Source organism: Bos indicus x Bos taurus, chromosome 15 (genome assembly GCF_003369695.1).
Source record: "Bos indicus x Bos taurus breed Angus x Brahman F1 hybrid chromosome 15, Bos_hybrid_MaternalHap_v2.0, whole genome shotgun sequence".
NCBI lineage: Eukaryota > Metazoa > Chordata > Mammalia > Artiodactyla > Bovidae > Bos > Bos indicus x Bos taurus.
In genome coordinates this window covers 35530997-35554372 of record NC_040090.1, presented here as the reverse complement: position 1 = coordinate 35554372, position 23376 = coordinate 35530997, and the positions used below count along the sequence as shown (strand labels likewise).

At 36.7% G+C, this 23376-nt stretch overlaps 2 pseudogenes; both read left to right on the top strand.

Moving 5' to 3' along the window:
* Positions 1–5164: 5164 nt before the first annotated feature.
* On the top strand, positions 5165–6156 carry LOC113904792 (annotated as a pseudogene).
* Positions 6157–12875: 6719 nt separating this feature from the next.
* Positions 12876–16597, top strand: LOC113904972 (annotated as a pseudogene).
* Positions 16598–23376: the final 6779 nt, after the last annotated feature.

The window sequence follows — 23376 nt, the reverse complement described above, 5'->3', positions numbered from 1 at the left end:
AGATATCTGGTCTCTAATTTTAGACTGATGTTTAATTCTCAAAAGAAATAATCCAAAAAAAAGTCCACTTTAATAAAAGGAAGAGAGCATATTATTAAAGATGTGTAGGTAGAAAAAAATTTGGAATGACTTCTTATTAATTAACACATAAATGGAAATGAACCATAATGTATTTGGGTTTAATAAAATTTTGTAACATGAACTATATGAAGCAAGACATGAAAATATACCATGTAAGAAGGAATAAAAAATGTATTAATGGATAATCAGACATACATAACAGATACATGACTAAATAAAAGCAAAAATTGACTATATGTTTTCTACTGTATTGTCATAGGATTTAAGATTTAAGAACACACATAAGCTGAAAGTGAAGGCATAGAGGAAGAAATTTCATGCCAGTGGTAAACAAAAGGAGGCAAGAGTGGGCATAATTTTATTAGTCAAAACAGGCTTTTAATTAAAACTATCACTGAGAATTCCGTGGTGGTACAATGGTTAGGACTCTGCACTTTCACTACCATGGACCTGGGTTTGATTCTGGTAGGGGAATGAAGATTCTGAAAATCTTGCAGGAAGACCAAAAAAAAAAAGTCACAAAAAGCAAGTTAGTTAGTGTTAGTTGCTCAGCTGTGTCCGAGTCTTTGAAACCCTTCAGGCTCCTCTGTCCATGGGAATTCTGCAGGCAAGAATACTGGAGCGGGTTGCAATTCCCTTCTCCAGGGGCTCTTCCCAATCCAAGGTTTGAATCTGGACCTCCTACATTGCAGGCAGATTCTTTACTGCCTGAGCCACCAGGGAAGCAAAACATCACATAATATTAGAAGACTGAATTCATCTTGAAAATGCATAACATGTATTAGACAACCCAAATATATGAAGCAAACTAAAGGGAGACTTAGACAGCACTACAAATATAGTAGGAGACTTTGATACCCCATTTTAAGTAGTGGATGGGACTTGCAATTCATATCAGAATTTGCCTCATTGAAAGGAAATGTCACAGAATACTTACTTAAGTAGAATCCATTGGGGTAGAACATGTTTATATTTAAATAGACTTTTAGACTTATTTGCCAATGAGGGCAACAGAAATGGAACTCAGCCTAAAAAAAAATGCTGTGTATAATCTCTGTACTTAGCCTGTGGAAAAAAGGAAAAGGAAGAATAAGGAGGTATAAGCAAGTTTTAGTAAAGACTTCAGGGATATTACATGTAGATAACCCAAGCGGGTATAATTAAAAACTCCTGGACCTCTTGTAGTTTAGCTAGTGGCTAATAAGTCCCTTATTTCATGTTCATAACTCCTCCTTCTCCACAAATCCATTCAGTTCAGTTCAGTTCAGTCGCTCGGTCGTGTCCGACTCTTTGCGACCCCATGAATCACAGCATGCCAGGCCTCCCTGTCCATCACCAACTCCCGGAGTTCACTAAAACTCATGTCCATCGAGTTGGTGATGCCATCCAGCCATCTCATCCTCTGTCTTCCCCTTCTCCTGCTGCCCCCAATCCCTCCCAGCCTCAGGGTCTTTTCCAATGAGTCAACTCTTTGCATGAGGTGGCCAAAGTACTGGAGTTTCAGCTTTAGTATCAGTCTTTCCACTGAACACCCAGGACTGATCTCCTTTAGAATGGACTGATTGGATCTCCTTGCAGTCCAAGGGACTCTCAAGAGTCTTTTCCAACGATACAGTTCAAAAGCATCAATTCTTCAGCGCTTAGCTTTTTTCACAGTCCAACTCTCACATCCATACATGACCACTGGAAAAACCATAGCCTTGACTAGACGGACCTTTGTTGGCAAAGTAATGTCTCTGCTTTTTAATATGCTATCTAGATTGTTCATAAGTTTCCTTCCAAGGAGTAAGCGTCTTTTAATTTCGTGGCTGCAATCACCATCTGCAGTGATTTTGGAGACCCCCCAAAATAAAGTCTGACACTGTTTCCACTGTTTCCCCATCTATTTCCCATGAAGTGATGGGACCAGATGCCATGATCTTCGTTTTCTGAATGTTGAGCTGTAAGCCAACTTTTTCACTCTCCACTTTCACTTTCATCAAGAGGCTCTTTAGTTCCTCTTCACTTTCTGCCATAAGGGTGGTATCATCTGCCTATCTGAGGTTATTGATATTTCTCCCGGCAATCTTGATTCCAGATTGTGCTTCTTCCAGCCCAGCATTTCTCATGATGTACTCTTAGGAAACATTAAAATTGGTGACTAAAGTCTTTCTTCATTATCATGGGGGTTATGACCACTGTAAACCAAGAAATTAGCCTCAATTTGCCCGTTACCCACATATTCATTTTCACATATTCAGTAGTTATCAAGAATGAGTCCTCCTGTCCCTATTATTTCTGCTGCTGATCTTCTTAAATCCTAGAGATTCCTCCTTCTGTACTAATATATATTTCAGAATTGCAACTATTTTGAGAATACAACCATTTTTAACATTTCAGGTGAATAAATATAGGCAAACCAAGAAACTTTGACCCAGGCTTGCCAAAAATATGTGCATTTGAATGATCTTTTCTTGCTCTTATTTTACATTTTTTTGAAAAGTCATCCAGTCTTATACAGAAGAAATAACATAAATAAATATGTAAGTATATTATTCTCATTGATGACAAATGTATCTTTTTCTCTATTTTCTTTCATGGGGAGCCTATATTAAATTATGCATCAGAGTCTGAGAACCTACTGGTCCAAACTGATTGTATCTGATTTAAAGACAAACTCTTGCCTAGAAAATTCCATGGATGGAGGAGCCTGGTGGGCTACAGTCCATGGGGTCACGAAGAGTCAGACATGACTGAGCTGACTTCACGACAAAGAATTAACAGTCTTGAACAGTAGCTAAAGGATGCTCTATGGAGGGATTCATCAAACTCTGATTAAAATACAATTTACAAGCAAAATAAACAAGTCTAACTGGTTTGATGTTAGAGAACCCCCCAAATACTTTAAAAGTTTAGGTTCTTGTAATCAGGCTAAGTAGAACTGGAGTCATAAGTAATACTAGTGTTTCAGGGTTTATGCTGCACATGAGGTAATGTGGTTTCCACAGCCTATGAATTCAAAAAAGGAAGCTATTTGTCAACTGGCTATCTTACTGCATTTTTAAAAGGCAGAAGGGCTGTTTTGCCACCTTAGATTTTGAAATTATTTGATTTAAAATAATACCTTTATGTTTTATATTCTTCCCTTTTCAATATCTTCCACAATCATCATTTCTGCTTAGGACACAATTTTTCAGTGAAAACTATTGATTCACAATTTCACCATATGTCTCATTTATGTAATTTTGTACTAAGTCTTTCTTTTTTGGAGTGCCCTTCTTCATCTCCTTTATCTGGCTACTACTTACTGAAAAATGATTCACCTTAATAGCCAGATTTATTCTGCCCATTTTGATTAAAGGTACATAAATATTCATTCTTATTCAGTTAAAGGCTATTTTCCCCAATGTAAGAGTCTAGAATAATGGTTAGCAACCAGGAGTGGTATGCCCCACCTTCCATATCTAGGGGATACTTGGCAATGTATGATATATATTTGGTCATTATGACAAGAGAAAGCAATCAACATCTTGTGGGTAGGAGCTAGGGATACTGCTTAAACTTCCACAAAACAGAAAATCCACAACACAAAAATCTATCTGACTTAAAATGCCAATTTTGCTGTGACAGAGACTTAGCTCAAGAAAAATATCAATTAGATAAGGTAAAGAAGATAAAGACTCTGATGCTGGGAGGGATTGGGGGCAGGAGGAGAAGGGGATGACAGAGGATGAAATGGCTGGATGGCATCACTGACTCTATGGACATGAGTCTGAGTGAACTCCGGGAGTTGGTGATGGACAGGGAGGCCTGGCATGCTGTGATTCATGGGGTCGCAAAGAGTCGGACACGACCGAGCGACTGAACTGAACTGAACTGAAGGAAGATAAAATATTTTAAAATTCTTAAAGATCTCATATATTCATATATAACATGCAATATATATATATTTATGTGTGTGTGTATATATATAAATATATTTATGTGTGTGTATATATAAATAAATGGTATATGCTAAATTTGAATCCCAGTCTCTAAGCAGCAGATAGAAGGTTAAAGAGCCGTAGTTAGACTGGAAACAATAGTTGCATATTTCATCTTGTTTATCTTCTTTATCATTTATTCATTCATGGGTACTAAGGTTGTTTCCACCTCTTGACTATTGAAAGTGATACTACAATAAACATAGATGAGCTGGGTCTGCATATGTCTCTTCACTATCATATTTTTACTTCCTTTGGACATACAAACAAATGTGGAAATATTGGATCATACACTAGACCCTTTTCTGAATTTTTTTATGAACTTCAAAATTGTTTTCTATAGGTTGAAAAATTTATGTTCCCACGAACAGTGAGCAAATGTTCCCTATTCTCCATATCTTCATCAACACTTGTTCTCTGTTGTCTATTGATGGAAGATCTGTAGCAAAGTGATATCTCATGGTAATTTTGATTTGCATTTCCTGGATAATTAATTTGCCTAGCTATCAGGAAGAAGAAACTCCTGACATTTGTTACAATAATAATAGACATTAGAGATATTATGTTAAGTCAGATAAGTCAGACAAAGAGAGACAAATACTACATTATAAGATTTATATGCAAAGTCTTTAAACAAATGAACCCAAAGAGTAAAATGGTGGTTACCTGGGAATGAGTGCTCAGAGAACAGTGGGCATATTGTTTCAGGTTACAAACATGCAGATAGATAAGTAGATAAATAACACCTGAAGATCTAATGCATGGTATAGTTTTATAGACATTATTATAAACATCAAACATGCTAAGAATCTATTTCTTATTTATTATCACCATAAAAAAGAAAATATAATTATATGACATGGTAGAGATGCTACCTACACTACAGTGGAAATCATATTCCAATATATGAGTGTATCAAGTCACTGTATCATGCACATTAAACTTACAAAATGTTATCTGTCAGGTATATTTCAATAATAGAAAAACGATAAAGTGGTATCACCCAAATCTAAAGTATATTTAGCTAAAATAAATGAATTTCTTCTTTGACTTATAAACTCTTGACAGGAATCAGAAGATGACACAACATACCACTCCTTGATTCTACTAATCAAATCAACATGCTCATATCCAATGGCTCAGTCTTCATGCCTTCTATATTAACACTCATCAGGATTCCTGGTTTGGAGTCAGTGCAGTGTTGGATTGGGATTTCATTGCGTCTCATGTACCTTGTAGCTGTGATTGGGAATTCCCTAATCATAATGATAATCAAACATAAAAACAGCCTGTGTAAACCTATGTACATATTTTTGGCCATGTTGGGGGCCACAGACATTGTACTTAGTACCTGTATTCTCCCCAAAATATTAGGCATCTTTTGGCTTCATTTGACAGAGATTTCTTTTGAAGCATATCTTCTGCAAAAGTGGCTTATTCACTCCTTTCAGGGTGTTGAATCAGGTGTCTTGCTGGCGATGGCCCTAGATCACTATGTCGCCATCTGTAACCACTTGAGACATGTCCCTGTCTTCTCAGGACAACTTTTGACTCACATTGGAGTTGGGGTGACACTCAGGGTGACCTTACTTGTAGCACCATGGCTGGTACTTAGTAAATGTCATCTTAAATTCTACCAAACCACGGTCATCTCCACACTTATGGTGAACACATGGCCATTATGAAGCTGCCTACTGAAGATATATGGATCAACAAGATATATGGTCTATTTGTTGCCTTCTCTATCTTAGGATTTGACATAATTTTTATTATTCTGTCCTATGTTCAAATCTTTATCACTGTCTTTCAACTGCCCCAGAAGGAGGCGAGATTCAAAGCCTTTAATACATGCATTGCCCACATTTCTGTCTTCCTACAGTTCTGATCCTTGGCTTCTTCTCTTTCTTCACACATAGGTTTGGTTCTCATAAACCACCATACATTCATATCCTTTTATCTAACCTTTACCTGTTAGTTCCACCTTTTCTCAACCCAATCATCTATAGAGTGAAGACCAAACACATCTGTGACCATGTACTAACAATATTTGTATCCGCCAAACATCTTGATCACTAGTGGATCCTTCTAAAGAGAATTTGTGTTAGTTTAAATAGCAACATTCATGTGCTAAAAGCCAAATATAAAACTTCTACACTTGAAAAAATATGTTAATTCTCAGATGCTTATAATTGAGATATTTAACAAATCATCAAATACTTAAGAAATTTGGTTTATTATTCTTACAAAGAATAAAATTCTCTTGAATTGTGATTTCAAATTGTTTCATTTATTCTTCTGTTCTTGGCCTGTCCCTTGAAATCTAGAGCTTTTCTCTAGACCTACATAAATAAGTAAATTGCAGAAGACACTTATTCTAGGTAACTCCCAAGGACCATGTCACAATTCATATTTTCAAACTGTTAATACAACCCATAGTTGTCTTTTGGTCATATCTTGTTTTCTAATATTTGTTTCTGAATCTATATTTTGACAATTTTTAATAGCATCTACTTTTGTTTTGTTGTTCTTGTTGTTCAGTTGCTAAGTCATGTCTGACCTTTTGCAGTCCCATGAACTGCAGCATGCCAGGCTTCTCAGTCCTTCACTATCTCCTGGAGTTTGCTCTAATTCATGTCCATTGAGTCGGTGACCATCCAACCATCTCATCCTCTGTCATACCCTTCTCCTCTTGCCCTCAATCTTTCCCAGCATCAGGGTCTTTTCCAATGAGTTGGCTCTTTGTATCAGGTAGCCAAAGTATTGGAGCTTCAGCTTCAGCATCAGTCCTTCCAATGAACATCCAGGTACTTTTTCTGAAATACTGAGATATATATATATATATATATATATATATATATATATATATGATATAAAATCCATAATACCACATATGATCAACATAAAATCTATATGATATAAACTAAAGTCTGTAAACATTGAACTTTTTGAGGAAGAAATATAGCACAAAATAGGACTGATGAAAATAAATTAGGCTTATTCAGAAGTAAATACTCTTAAGGAAATAAAATTATCATCAGTACTTAAATAAAACACACACTTCAGAAGGCACACATTTTAATACTTTTTCCAGTTTGAGGTTTGCCCATATTTGAACGTTTAAGTTATAGAATTGAAAACATAGACAAATAAATTCCACTGCATTTAGAAATCTCCTACTGCAAGTATCTAGAGGACAATAATTGTGTCTTATTTACACTTTTATTAACAATGCATCAGACTTATTAGAAATTCAGTAAAAATGGCATTGTATGATAAACAGTTTAAACATTTCTCTGGTGTTTATCAATGGTATTAAAGAGTAACTAATCTGGAGACTTTAAAGTAACATGTAATGCTATCTTACACAAAATCAGCATACTAGAGGGCTTATTCCAATATTATTAATGTAAACAAAGATGGTGCTTTGAATGAATCAGTATATCATCTTAAAATAAACTATGGCCCTCAATAAAACCTGCCATGTGAGAAATTGACTGCTAAACAAATACTTCAAATATTTCTTCACTCTTTGCTATTCCTCTGTCCATGCATTTTAATCTTCACCCAGGATGCTGTACCAGTAGTGATCAGGTTTAAATTTTCTTCAATCAAACTTTAACACTGAGGACTCATAACAATTTCTAAGAAAAATCAAGTACACAGGGAAAGAATATGGTCTCTAATTTTAGACTGATGCACAGTTCAAGAAAGGAGTTACCCAAGAAAACATCCCATTACAATAAAATGAAGAGAGCACAATATTAAAGATTCAGAGGTAGAAAAAAAATTGGAATGGTATCTTGTTAAATAATGCAGAAATAAATTTGAGTCACAATGTATTTGAGTTTAGTAAAATTTTGCAAACATGAATTATGTTGAGTGACAGACTTTATTTTCTTGGGCTCCAAAATCACTGAAGATGTTTCTGCAGCCATGAAATTAAAAGATGCTTGCTCCTTGGAAGAAAAGCTATGACAAACTTAAACAGTGTGTTAAAAAGCAGAGACATTACTCTGCTGACAAACATATGTATAGTCGAAGCTATGGTTTTTCCAGGAGTAATGTATGGATATGAGAAAGTGAAAGTGAAGTCACTCAGTTGTGTCCAACTCTTAGCGACCCCATAGACTGCAGCCTACCAGGCTTTTCCACCCATGGGATTTTCCAGGCAAGAGTACTGGCGTGGGTTGCCATTGCCATGTGAGAGTTGGACCATAAAGAAGACTAAGTGCCAAAGAATTGATACTTTTGAACTGTGGAGTTGGATAAGACTCTAGTGCATCCCTTGGACAGCAAGAAGATCAAACTAGTAAATTCTAAAGGAAATCAGTCCTGAATATTCATTGGAAGAACTGATGCTGAAGCTGAAGCTCCAATACTTTGGCCACCAGATGCGAAGAGCCAATTCATTAGAAAAGACCCTGATGCTGGGAAAGATTGAAGCCAAGAGGAGTAGGAGACAACAGAGGATGAGATGGTTGGATGGCAGCACTGACTCCATGGACATAAGTTTGAGGAAGCTCTGGAAGATGGTAAAGGACAGGGAAGCCTGGCGTTCTGCAGCCCATGTGGTCACAAAGAGTAGGACACGACTTGAGCGACTGAACAACAACAGCAAAAGACATGAAAAAATCCAGTGAGAGAATGAATAATAGTAATAATAAAAACTTTTAAAGGATAATGAGTCATATGTAAAAAATATAAGTAACTGAAAATTAAAGTATATGTTGTCTATAAGAATGCCATAGGATTTAAGACTTAAAACACGTGTAGAGGGAAAGAGAAGAAATAGAAGAAGAAATTTCAAGCCAATGGTAAGCCAAAGAGGGAGTAGTGGATGTAGTTTTTTTAGTCAAATAGGCTTTTAATTAAACTGTCACTGGGAATTCCCTGGCAGGTCAGGGGTTAGCACTCAGTGTTTTCACTGCTGTGGGTCAGGTCAGGACACTAGGATTCTGCACACCCCATGATGTTGCAAAAAAAAAAAAAAGTTGTCACAGAAAGCAAAGATATCATGCAATATTTAAAGGTTGAATTCATATTCAAATTTATTATAAACATTAGAGTGTCAAATATATGAAGCAAACATTAATGTTACTAAAAGGAGAAATAAATAGCAACACAAAAATAGTAGGGGTGTTCAATATCCCAGTTTTAATAGCAGATATAACATATCAGAATTGCCTCATTGAAAGGAAGGATCATGGGATATTTATTTAATAGAATTTATTGGCACCAGAGCATATTTACATTTAAGTAGACTTTTGACTTATTTGTCAATGAGAACAGAAGAAGGGGAACTCAGTCTTTAAAAAAAATTGGTGTACATAATTATTTCCATATTTAGCCTGTGGAAAAACAAAACAAAGGAACAAGGAAACTGTACTAAGGATTTCAGGGATATTAGTATGGATGAACCCAAGTGGGAATCATCAAAACTTGCAGGACCCCTCGTGGTTTAGCTAGTATCTAATAAATCCCCATTTTGTGTTCATAACTCCTCCACAAATCCATCAGGAAACATTAAAATTGGTGGCTGGCAACTTTCTTCTATTTAAGCTGAATAAATTGAGGCTATGCTCCAGAATAATACGGATCTTATTTTGAGTTTTGTTAGAGAATGAACACAAAAGCTTGATCTCACATAGACTTATAAAAGATGAAGAACGTCTGTAATGCACAGACAACAGAAAGGCATGAAAGATTTATCTCACTGATATCCATCCATTGCAGATGGCCCAGCACCATATGACTTAGAGTTCCTGACACTGACTGGGTGCTGTTACAGAAGATGCAGATAGAAACAAGGGGCATTCCAGGACTCATAATGGAAAATAATAGGAAGAATTACGAATTCTAAACCATAGGTGACAGTGATCTGAAGCTGACTGCATGCTTCAGGCATCTGGCAAGAGCAGAACCAGCTCCAACAATTGTCAAGTGAGTCTCACTGTTCTCAAGTTTATCTCCATAACTTTTCAATACCAGTTTTTAAAATAATAATCACCCCATCTCATCAACCTTTACTCACTCATGTACTTCCCACCTGGTACCCAACTCTCTCTACTTGTCTGATCATGCTCAAATGTTGCTCCTTCCTCTTGAAAAAGTCAGACACAGTGTTTGTTCTCAAAGGACTCCTATTCTAATTCTGATTATCCTTTTTGTCTGATAATCTAAGAAAGAAAATTTGACTGCTATTATAGTCAGTGATGTAAAGCTTGATCATAAAATTAGTCACTGGGGAGCAAACCTATGGGTATTCAACAGCTTACTTTAATGACTAGTCTATTCTAAATATGAAAACAGATACAGGGATTCTACATTAAAATTATCTCTCCATTCTTTTACTTGAGATTTAGCATCACGAATCACAACTTCTTCCTGCATTACCATCCTACCTGTTGACTTTCAATATAGGATTATTTTATCATGAGATTACTGATTTACAGAAACTTTAGAGGAGAATCTCTGAGAGATTACCTGAGTTTATATTTACAGAATTACGAACATGCCTCTAATGTGTTGTTTTGAGAATTTCCTGATTCTAATTACATAATATTTAACAACTGATGCTTTCAATTAGAAAAGAACATTAACATAAGGCACGAACCCAGGTTCTCAGAAAAATTAGTTCTCAGTGAATTGAGAAATAATGAAAATTTTCTCAGTTTCTCTGTAGCCTCTGCTGAGTTACCTCTGGTGCCCCAACACCACCCCTCTGCCTTCCATTTCTAATTCTATGTTTAACTCCTTTTAAGGAACATATTCACCCCTTCAGTCTTTCACTCCTTCACTGTTAATTTCTTATGTCTGGGTTCACAAAAAAAATGATGCAAGGATTCCAGATTATCTATTTCATTAAGAATTGATGAGGCTAAATTAGCCAGATCATATGGTAATGGTAGCTGTGAATAAAGTAAAAACAAGGCTTTATCCAATTAAGTAACACATTTACCTATGTTTCTATATTCTTTAGTTGTTAAAAATGATGTGACAAAGGTTTAGATAGATAATAAATGATCATAAAATGACAAATGATAAAGGTTTAGCTAAATACATACCAATACTATCCCCACCACTGCAGAGGAAGACATTCATTTTCTACTGCTTAGTTTATGTTTGCCTTTTCTTATCAACTTTGTAGACTATCAGCTGATCATATAGATGTGGATATTCTTCCAAGAATTCCATCCTGAATCACTAATCTAACCTTATATCCATGATGATCCCAAAATGTCTTGATTATTATGGTTTTATATTGAGTACTAATTGAAGATATTGTAATAACTCAAAACTTATACTTTTTTAAAGATTACTTTGGATCTGTCACCTTGAGTTTCCTTATAAAATATAGAATCAGTCTCTGAATTATTGGCAAAATATGTGTTGGGATTCTTATAGGATAAATTGAAAGGAACTGACATCTTAACAATATTCCAAGATATATATATAGGTGACATAGGTCTCTGTTGCTTTAGTTCTTATCTACTGTCTCTCAACAATGTTTGTAATTTTCAGTACAGAATTTTGTGTTTTATTTTATCATACACAGAATTGTATCTTAATGTAACATGTTTTTATTCTCTATTACTAATTATTATTTTTTACTTTCCAGTTATTTTTTCCAGTAACAAGAATTATTATATAACAATTATATGATACAAAACACTTTTCATATGAAACTTATATCTTATAACCTTGTTAATATCACTTATGACAAAGGCCATTACTTTTATTAATATACTCTTTAAGACTTTTCAAATTAAAAATTGTGCCCATTACAAATAAAGTGTAAATTTGGCATCATGTGTGTCAGCCTTGCACACAAATGAAAATATTACCATTCTCTGATCCAATATTCGATTCTTCTGGGAGTTATGAACCCATTCCAGTATTTTTGCTGGAGAAATCCCATGGACAGAGTTTAAGACTAGTGGGTTACGATCCTTGGGGTCGCAAACAGTTGGACATGACTTAACAACTGAGTACATCAATTCATAAAATAAGAGTTATAGCGATTTATCAGAACCTTATCATAACTTTTAATTTCTAATTGAGCTCTTTTAAACCACTGGATTAGTGAAGATTCTCCAAAGTAGCAGAGCCAATAGGATGTAGATGGATAGACAGATTTATTGATGGATTTAGAGACACAGAGAGATTGACTGGGCTTCCCTGTTGGTTCAGCAGTAAACTATCTGCCTGCAATAAAGGAGATGGGGGTTTATTCCTTGGGTGGGTAAGATCTCCTGGAGGAGGGCATGGCAACCCACTCCCATATTCTTGCCTGTAGAACTTCACGTACAGAGGGGACTGGTGGGTTACAGTCCATAATATCTCAAAGAGTAGGATACGACTGTTAGCATGCATGCACACATGTAATGAAAGAACATTATAGGTTCAGATTTTTCTTTCCAGAATTCCTTCATTGAAAGGAAGAGTCAAATATTTAAAATATTTATTTAAGAAAAATTAAAAACATTCATTTTTATTACATTTAATTAAAAACATTTAAAAACTGAATTCATTGGCAAAGGAGCATGTCTATATTTAGTTAGACTTTAGACATTTTTTTGTTAATGAAAACAGTAGAAAAGGAACTCTATATGAAGAAAACTGATGTATATAAATGTCTCTTATTTAGCCTTTTAGGAAAGAGAAGAGTAAGGAGGTGTCTGCAAGTTGTGGTAATGATTTCAGGGATAATAGGTGTGGGTGAACCCAAGATGACATAACTAAAATCTGCTGGGTCTCCTGTGGTTTAACTGCTGCCTAACAAATCCCTCACTTAAGGGTTATAAATTGTCTTTCTCCACACATTCATTAACGATGTTAAAATTGATAGCTAGCAGCTTTCTTCTTCAAATCAAACTGAATAAATTGATGTTATGCCTCCAAATAATACAGATCATGGTTTTACTGGAGGAAGAACACAAAAACATGATCTCAGACAAACGTATAGAAGATGAAGAAGGTCTGTATTACAGAGATAAGAGAAAAGCATGAAAGACTGTCCCTGAGATGTCCACCCATTGTGGATGGTTCCAGCACCAAATGTATGTGGGATGTTGACATTGGCCAGGTGCTGTTACAGATGGTCCGGATAGAAAGCACTGCAGAATATATAATACAAAAATATTAAGAAGAGTTGGTGTTTGATAAGAGTTTAGTGTGGTTGATATGAAGGATGGTGCTCTTCAGATATCTGGTAAGAGCAGAACCAGTTTCCAACTTTTGACAAGTAAGCTCACTATTTCCAAGTTTACCTCAGTAACTTTTCGTTACCAGCTATAATCACTCCATCCTATCAACCCTGTGCTCACTTACGTACTTCCCACCTGCCATCCCACTATCTGTACCTGTCAGACCATGCTCAAATGTTGCCTCTTCCTCTTGAAAAAGTGACACCCTGATCATTCTTAAAGGATTCCTATTCGATCCCTGATTATCTTTGAGACAGTAAAACTTTACTACTGTTAGAGTCAATGATGTATGAATTTACCATCAAATGAGTCATTGGGGTGCTAACCTACAGGTATCCAACAGCTTAGTTTAGTCACCAATCTATCCTAAAATACATGGCAACTGATACAGACTTCCTGCATTAAAGTGATTCTGGCTGACTTGTTTCTTTCACTTAAGGTTAAGCACCACGAACCACAGCTGCTTCCTGCCTTGCTGCCCTATTTGTTGACACTCAGTATAGTGTTAGCTGATCATGAGTTTACTGACACAAACCAATTTTACTGAAAAGTCTATGAAAGAATGAAATAACCTAACCTTAGTTTAACAGCTTTACTAATATTTCTCTAATACATGGTTTGAGAACTTCTTGATTCAAAATATATAATGGTTAACCGGTCATGATTTTGATCAGATAGCTTTCATATAACACATAAGATCAAAAGCTTTCAGAAAAAATTAAATTATCAGTGAATTGAGTATGATTAAATTTCTTTGCTTATTTTAAATTTGTCTTAAACATTTCCTCTCTCAGCTCTCTGTCTTCCATTTATAGTTCTATATTTAATTTCTTTTAAGGAACATGTCCTTCCAAGCCTTCATTTTCTATCAACTTCTTATGCCTGAGCCCACAAAAATGACCCACGTTCCAGATTATCTATTTCTCATTAAGAATTAATGAGCCTAAATTAATCAAGTCTCATGGAAATGATAGCTCTGGAGAGTTTAAATGCAAGAACAAAGTCTCTATTCTGATTGATTTACCCATTTACTGATGTTCCTTGGCTTCCCTGGTGGCTGGGACATCAAGAATCTGCCTCCAATATAAGAGACCTGGGTTCAATCCCTGGATCAGGAAGATCCCCTGGAGAAGGGAATGGCTAACCACTCTAGTATTCTTGCCTGGAGAATCCCATGGACAGAGGAGCTTGGTGGGCTACAGTCCATGGGGTCACAAAGAGTCGGACATGACTGAACAACTAGCACACACACAACAGATGTTCCTATATCCTTTAGTCATAAAGGATGAGTCCCTCTTTACCTCTACATTTGTCTGCTCTTCTCTTGCTTCCTCAAGGTCCCTCCACTCTAATTACCTTGTTATGTGTATTCCAGAATTTATTTTATATATTTTAGCCACAGAAATTTAAGTATTTCCACTATTAGAAACATAGCAAAAACTTACCACAGTTTTATTAGAAAAGTAAAAATGTAGCAAGAAATCTTGACCCAGATTCTGCAAACGTACACAGATTTGAATGACCTTTCCTAAAACTCTTCCTCACATTCTCCTGAAAAGACATCTCATCTGAAGCAGAGGCAGACAACATAGATCCATACATAGACAAAAACAGTTTGCTTTTAAGTAACAAAATGTATGTTTACTCTCTTTCTTAGAGAGCATTCTGCACTAATGTAACAGTTGAACTCTTACTAGCTCAGACCAGCTGTTTTTAACTGAGAGACAACTGAGAATAACAGAATACTGAATGATACCCCACTCCAGAACTCTTGCCTGGAAAATCCCATGGATGGAGGAGCCTGGTAGGCTGCAGTCCATGGCATAGCTGGGAGTCAGACAAGACTGAGCGACTTCACTTTCACTTTTCACTTTCATGCATTGGAGAAGGAAATGGCAACGCACTCCAGTGTTCTTGCCTGAAGAATCCCAGGGACAGGGAGCCTGGTGGGCTGCCATCTATGGGGTCGCACAGAGTTGGACATGACTGAAGCGACTTAGCAGCAGCAGCAGCAGAAGCAGTAACTGGAATGTGAAATATGGAGAGAATCACCAACCTCTGACTAAAACATAATTGCCAAGTAAAATAAACAAAATATACTTTTTTGGTCCACAGTTCTGAAATGAAATAACAGACAAGACAGCAGTTGATTCCCTTACTTAGGAATTTAGCCGGTTCTACGTAACATAGTTGCACATCATATTTTTTGGTCTTGTGGATGCCTTTCCTAAAAAAAATGATGTGTCTTTATGGATCTTTCTTTTACCTTCTATATATGAATGAGGTGGATGATGTGTTTTGAGCTCTACCAAAATCATATACACTCAGTACAATGACTTTGGATGAAAATAGGAAGTAGCAGAGGGAGTAGCACTGACAGAGAAATGTTTTTTTGTTTGCGTCAGGAGACCCAAGGACACTGACTATTTCCAACATCATAGTCTTCATGGCTTCTGTGTTGACACTAATAGGGATCCCAGGCCTAGAGTCTGTGCAGTGTTGGATTGGGATTCCATTCTGTGTCCTGTATCTCATTGCTATGATCAGAAATGCCTTGCTTCTGATCATCATCAAATGAGATCCCAGCCTCCATGACCCCAAGTACATTTTCCAAGGCATGCTAGGAGTCAGATATTGTACTTCTTACCAGTATTGTGCCCAAGATGCTGGAACCTTCTGGTTTCATGTACCAGAAATATATTTTGATTCTTGCCTGCTTCAAATGTGGCTCATTCACACATTTCAGGGCATAGAATCAGACATCTTGCTGGCCATGGCCCTGGACCACTATGTAGTCATCTGTTATCCACTCAGACATGCTGCCATCTTACCCACTTTCTATTCACCCAAATAGCAGCTGCAGTAACACTCAGGACTGCCATTCTTGTAACCACATCCTTAGTACTGATAAAGTTCCAGTTTCAGTTTTATTATAGAGCAGTCATCTCCTACTCCTACTGTGAGCATATAGCCATTGTGAAACTTGCTGCAGAAAATATCAGGGTCAACAAAATCTATGGTATGTTTGTGGCTTTCAACATCACAGTGTTTGAGCCCACATTCATTACATTGTCCTATATGCAGATATTTATCACAGTTTTTTGATTTCCCCAAAAGGAGGCCAGGTTGAAAGCATTCAATACTTGCATCACTCACATCTGTGTCTTTCTCCAGTTCTACCTCCTTGGTTTCTTCTCATTCTTTGCACATAGGTTTGGTTCTCACATCCCACCTCATATCCTCTTTTCTAGCACTTATCTGTTGGTCCCTCCATTTCTCAATCCACTTGTCTATGGTGCAAAGACCAAGCAGATCTGTATCCATAGGGTAAAAATGTTCTGTTTATAAAGTTTACCATGAATAATACTTTCAGGCTTTTCCTTTTGTGCAATAGTAACAATCTTTCAAAACAAAACAACAAAAATCCGTGTTATTTGTGAATCCAGAATATTCTAATTGTTATTTTTTACTGTTCTTATCTTTAATTTGCCAGCATGTAAGCTGGTTTCCAGATTCTATTTGCCCGTGACAATTATCTGTCAGAAGGATTGGTGATTCTACTTGGTTAATGAGAATAAGAAACATAAAACAATACAATAGTGAATGTGTGTCTTTTCCTTTTCTTGCAGAAATTATGATGTAATGAAAAATTCAGGAAGGGGTTTGTAGGTGCAAATAGTGTTATATTACTCAAATAGATTGTTACATATTTATGCTTATATTGTGAAAAATTATTTAAGCTTTAAAACAAATGATTTGTGTACATGTGTTAGACTTCAACATAAAGCTTTAAAATAGTAAGAAAATAAATCCTTAGAAATGAAAACAAAAGATAGAAGAAAGTCTGAGGAATTCCTGTAGGTTAAAGAAGTTGAAAGAGATATGAATATTAAATGCACTGTGTTGATCCTGAATCAGATTGTGGACAGTTAGACTGTCTGCAGAAGGAAATGGCAACCTACTCCAGTATTCATGCTTGGAAAATTCCATGGACAAAGGAGCCTTGTAGGCTGTAGTCCATGGGGTCACAGAAGGACTGAGCAACAAACACTTCACTTTCCCTCTTATGAAAAATAAAATGGTTTCTTTCTCATCTTCCATTTGCTTGGGTTTTTTGTTGCTCAGTCACTAAGTTATGTCCAACTGTTTGTGACAACATGGACTGTAGCCCATCAAGCTCCTCTGTCCATGAGTTTCCCAGGCAAGAATACTGGAGTGCGTTGCCATTTCCTTCTCCATGGGAAGCCTGACCCAGGAGCTGAATATACATTTCCTGTGTGTCTCCTGCATTGTAAGAGGATTCTTTACTGCTGAGTCACCAGGAAAGCACCTGGCATTTTCACATAAACACTGTTGTATTTTCAACATAAAGTATAAAATTTGTTGATTCTATATCTTATTCCTAATATTACATATGCAAATGTGCATTCCCCCCCCCACCCCACCCCACTTGACTGCTTTCTTGCTTTTAGATTCTAGTTAGGCATTTCCTTTAAGGAGTTTAGCCATTTTCCTTTTTTTTTCTCTTCCCCTCCTAGTAGCACTCATGCTGTGTATAATATAGATCACTCTAATTTATTTGTATATTCATGACCTACACATACACGACACACTTTAATTATGAATAAATGCATAATGAATGGAACATTCAGAAACTAAATACATAAAAATGCTACCAAATTTTCATAATAAGCATTTATTCTCAGAAGAGTAATAATAATAATGACAATAATTTACATGATTTCCTAATGAGGGAATGTAGAGGAAGAGGTGTTCCAAACTCAAAAAACTTATTTTCACAGCTATAAAATGATATTTCCTGTTTTTTAATTATTTTTAATTTATTTTTAGAACAGTTTAAGGTGTTTACCAAAAAGTTGAGTAGAATGCCAAATTCCAATATAAACTTTTTCCCCAGGATAAATATTTAACAACTATATTTGAGCTTAGCTGCCATCTTGATCATTGAATCACATCACCACAATTATTTTATGTATTCTAAATTTAAAAGCATATATCTGATATATTTTTTTAGTATGGCTTCTGTATACTATAATGAATCTTTTCTTAAATTTATTGAGATATAATTTACATACCATGTAGCACAATCTTTTAAGAGTATACAACTCTGGTTTTTGAATGTCCAAAAAATTGGACATTCATCACTATTATCAAACCCCTGAACATTTTCATCATCCCAATAAAGATTTTCCATCCCCCTTTAGCAGCCACTCCCCATTTCAAGGCACACATTAATTGACTTTCTGTGTCTGTGATTTCATTTCTCTGGACATCTCATATAAGTGAAATGAAACAATATTTGGCCTTTTATGACGGGCTGCTTTCACTTAGTCTAATGTTCCCAAGGTTCATTTGGATTGTAGCATAAATAAGAGTTTCATTTATCTTCATATTTGAATGACATTCTAATGCATGAGATACCTGAGTCTACTCTTGCACCAAGGAAACAGAGCTCTGCCGGGGTCCAGCCCCGGTGGATCCAGGGAATTCGAAGGGGAGACGGCTTCGGTGATCAGGATACGATAGAATTAAAGATATAAAGAGTGATCAAATAAGGATAGCTCAGTGAGAAAATTTAGTGCAGAAAAGAGGCTGAATAACTTGGTTTACGTGGAAAGCTAATAAAATTCCAAAATAAGGAATTTGTGTCACCTACGTAGGCCGCAGGCATCCTCCCATTCTCCCGAAGGAGAGGAGACACTAAGGCCTCCCTGGTCAGATCTTAGAAGCCCAGGCACAATTAGTAGGCTTGACGAGCCTCCATGGTCTGAATTCTGGCTGGGAATTCAGCCAGAAGGTGAGAGAAAGAACGACTTGAGGAGACCAAGCTTCAGTGAACAAGGCCCACACTTTATTTTCCAAAGTAGTTTTTATACCTTAAGTTGTGCATAGATGATAATGGGGGAAGGTCAGCAGTCCTTGATCCTTATCGAAGAAGCCAGGCTTTCAAACTTATCATATGCAAAAGTTTAGGTGATTTACATCATCTTCTGGCCAGGGGGCCTGTCAATATTTTAAGATCCTTTCTTCAGAAAACTTATTTTTCTCTAAAGGTGATTATTCTAAAGTCAGGCACCACCCTCTGAAAGTATTAGATAAAGTTGCATTCCTATAGGGCAAAGGTGTGGTGGGCTATAACAAGAAAAGAATTAACTCAAGGGTCCAAGGTTACAAACATTAAAGCTACTACTTACATTCCTGTACACCAATTATATTAATCAATACACTGCCAGGGACACAGTAGGTAAGGGATATGGAAACTTAGCAGCAAACATTGGCCCAACAAGTGAAAAACTCTTCACCAATACAATTTCTTATCTACCTTTTAACTGCTCAAAGGAATCTGTATTTAGACAGTTTAGAACATCTCATGTCTCTCATGATTGGGAGGCTCTGAACAATCATATGTAGCTGGAAGAACCTGTTCAGGCAGGCTAGAGGACTTCTAAAGGAGTTTGTAGGTTGAAACACTCTTGTCATGCCCAGGAATTTTATTAACTGGAGCTGTAAGTTAACTCTTTTTCAGAGTGAGGTGGTGGGGGACAGCCCCCCGTAAAGTCAGAGGTGTAGGTGAGAGCACAAAGCAGTAAAGTAGGCAGATTCTGGTTTTGGGGGGTAGATGCTTGAGAATTTCCAGGAGGACTCCTGAGGCTTGATCCTGCCTTTGCATATGCCGAGCCTCCTTCCTCATGATCTTTGCCATGGGTGGAGTTCCTCACGCTGGCTCCCGGCAGATCTCTCTCCAAATAAGCTTTGCTATGATCCCTCTCTCTCTGCCTGGTAATGACATCCATTTTCACTCAGAAAACTCCACAAGGGATGTCCAGGCTTGTTTTTATTTTTCACATTTCACTTAAACTTATTTCTTTTTATTTGATTATGTGCACTGGTTTTGGGTTTTATTTCTCCGGTGCAGATACTCAGCTGTGGCTGATTTCAATCTACTGATGTGAATCACTGAGTGCCCAGGTGTGAAGACATGCACATACCCTGATCCAGGCTGATCTGGCTTATCTGTATATCTGCCTTCAATCCTATACCATTGCTTTTTCTAAGATGATGATGATTTTATTGCTGTTTAATAAGAGGATGTGGTCAGTGAGTCTCCTAATTCAAAAGGAATAGAGCTTCTAAATAGGACCTGACCCAATGACATAGGGCAAAACCAGTGTGATTTTAATTAAGGCCTTTAGGTAATCCAGGGTTGATAACTTCTCTCTTGTACTTTTCAGAAAATTGAAATGTTTTCCTTCCTCCTTTTGATGCTAAAGTTTAAAATCCCTACTGTGAGTCATAAACCTTGATTAAACCAAGTAAGTATAATACCTGACATAAATAACAGTTTCAGGTTGGGAAATTGATATAAATTTTAGAAGGACACTAAAAATTTTGAAAATGTATACTATTTTTTCATGATCACTCTGAACATAACTGGGACAGTTTGGAGAGAGATGGTTTGGAATCAGAAAAGATTTATGTCACCAGATTTTGCCCAGAAGAAGATCAGAAACTGACTGGTAACTGAGGCTCTGAGGTGAACATTCCCAGTCAGTCCCAACCATGTGCATAAAGAAGAAATATTTGTACCCCAACTAGAATTAAATTACAAAAATACATATTTTCACTTCTCTGCCAGCATGTCCACGCTGATCAATCTGAGTATCTCAAGATGTTATTGAAAGGTTGTTGTTGAATCACGCGAATACACCGGGATTCTTGGCCCCCGGAGGAGAAGAATTCAATCCGGGGCCAGAGACGAGGCTTGATCGCTCAGAGCTTTTGTGTAATAAAGTTTTATTAAAGTATAAAGGAGATAGAGAAAGCTTCTGACATAGGCATCAGAAGGGGGCAGAAAGAGTACCCCCCTGGTAGTCTTCAGCTGGATGTTATATAGTCACTAGCAGTCTGTTAATGAAAGAAAGGAATGTCTTAAAATTCAGAATGGCACCAGGCCCCTCACCCATAAGATGCATTTTGGGATAATCTTGGCACCAAATGGTTTATCCTGGGCCATAAAATGATTAACTTGAATCTTGAAGAAGGGCAGACCACCATACAAATAGTTTCATTTACATAGATTAAAGGAACAATATCTGAGTATAACATACTGGTTTGTCAAGTAGGTTCTGGGCCAAGAGGCGGAACCAACTTGGAGACAGAGTTTGGGGTAAAGGCATAGTACATTAGCATAGCTTAAGACAAACATTTCCATAAGAAAAAGGCATTGGTTATCTCTAGGCTCAAGAATAGCTAACTTCAGGCGAAACCAGGTGTCATTATGGCAACACAGTATTTTAAGAGAAACCTCCCTTTAAATTTGTATAGAGAAGGAAAAAATATTGCTAGTTTGTTTCCTCCTGCCCCTTAAGAGAGATAAAAATGTCTGACCCTTGTAGGCTATTTCCTCCATTTGGAGACCCCTGGACTTCCTGCCTGTTACCCTCTCATTTTCATCGACTCCAGTCCCCAGGTCCTGGTCTACAAAGACCGTGAAAAGTTTGTCCTTTCTTCCTCCTTGAGAATTCCAGACCCCTCTCTCCTTGGGGACCCCTAGATTTCCTATCAACCTGCCTAGGAAATGACTCTCTCATTATTGCCTACCTTTATTATTTCATTATTTTTTTAATAAGCATCATTGATTTTTGTGTGTGTGTGTGGTCTTGGGACACTGTCTTCTCTTTTAAAAGGAGGCTCATTTTATTTCCCAGTCCCAGAGTGAAACCAAAGTTTGAGAAATTTTTCTAGGTGAAAAACCATTAGAGAATAAATCTTGTATGTTCTGAACAACAGTGTGCCTTTTTCATTCTTGTCTCCAGTGAACCCAAAAGCTCACCAGGGACTGGTAAAAACCAGTCCCCCAGGTGCATGCTACAGTACAAAACATTCATCCTTCACTATCTGAAACGTCAGATCATTTTCTGCTTTATGGTTTCAACCTGTTTCACCACAGAGGATTCCTGGTAAGTCTTTGGGTTTGAAATTCTGCACTGAGTGTGGGAAACTGGAGGCTTGCTATTATATACATATATATATATACACACACACACACACACACACACACACAACTTGATCATATAATTCCAGGATAAAAAATATATAATCTTACAGTAATTAAGTGATGAAACGCTAGGAAGACGTGTCCTATGCTTTTCACAGCATTTCAGAATCAATTAAGCTATGATTGGTGCCAAACTGTTAAGTGAGGTGGACAAAATGAAGGACCTTTAGAGAATAATATGCATGCTGATAGATGAATGGAAAGCTTATTTTTTAAGAGATCAGGAAATTATACATGTTGAGACTAGAAAAGATGCAAGAAGAAAAGATACCCTTCAAGTAATTCAGTAGAAATTCTCTTTAAGATAAAATGCTCTTTTAATATCTGGAGTGATTTGTGAGAAAAAGGTAAAAGTTCATTTATTAAATACTGGCATTTATTGACAGATCAATACATCTTATGTTTCCTTCCAAATATTTAGATGGATTATGTCATATAATACTCACAATCACACTGTAATATGTCTCTATCCACGAATATGTCCTTAGTAATGAAATCCAGACCATGTAAAGTTTCATAACTGTCTGTGTCAGATTTAAAATCTGTTGACTGACTTCAGATCCTGTGCAATTCACTGCCGTGACTCATAGCTAATGTGCGTCGTTGGATTGCATATTTGGGAATTTAATAAGGAATTTAGGAGGAACCCATTTAAGGATGTTGTACAGAAGATCTGTTTGACATTCAGAGCTGACCTGAAATGTGGCAAGCTATCTGAGAAAACAGAGAGTCCTCTGTCACTGGAGGACTTGAGATAGAGCTTAGTGGGTGAATGTCAGAGAGTTCATTGAGGAAAAATTCCTGAGATTGTAGGGAGTGTGGATTTAGAGCCCTGAATTCCTTAAGTCTTTTAGATCCTGAAATTCAGTTTGAATCAAAATTGGACCTGTATGTAACACTAATAATTCAAGTTTTATGCTATAAAGATGACCAAAGTATATTTACCCTAGCTTATGAATTTCAGCATTTAAGATATCTTTTTTCTCTTTCTCTGGGGCTGCGATTGCCCCCTTCCGGCTCTGGCTGTAAGACCAGAAACTATAAAACT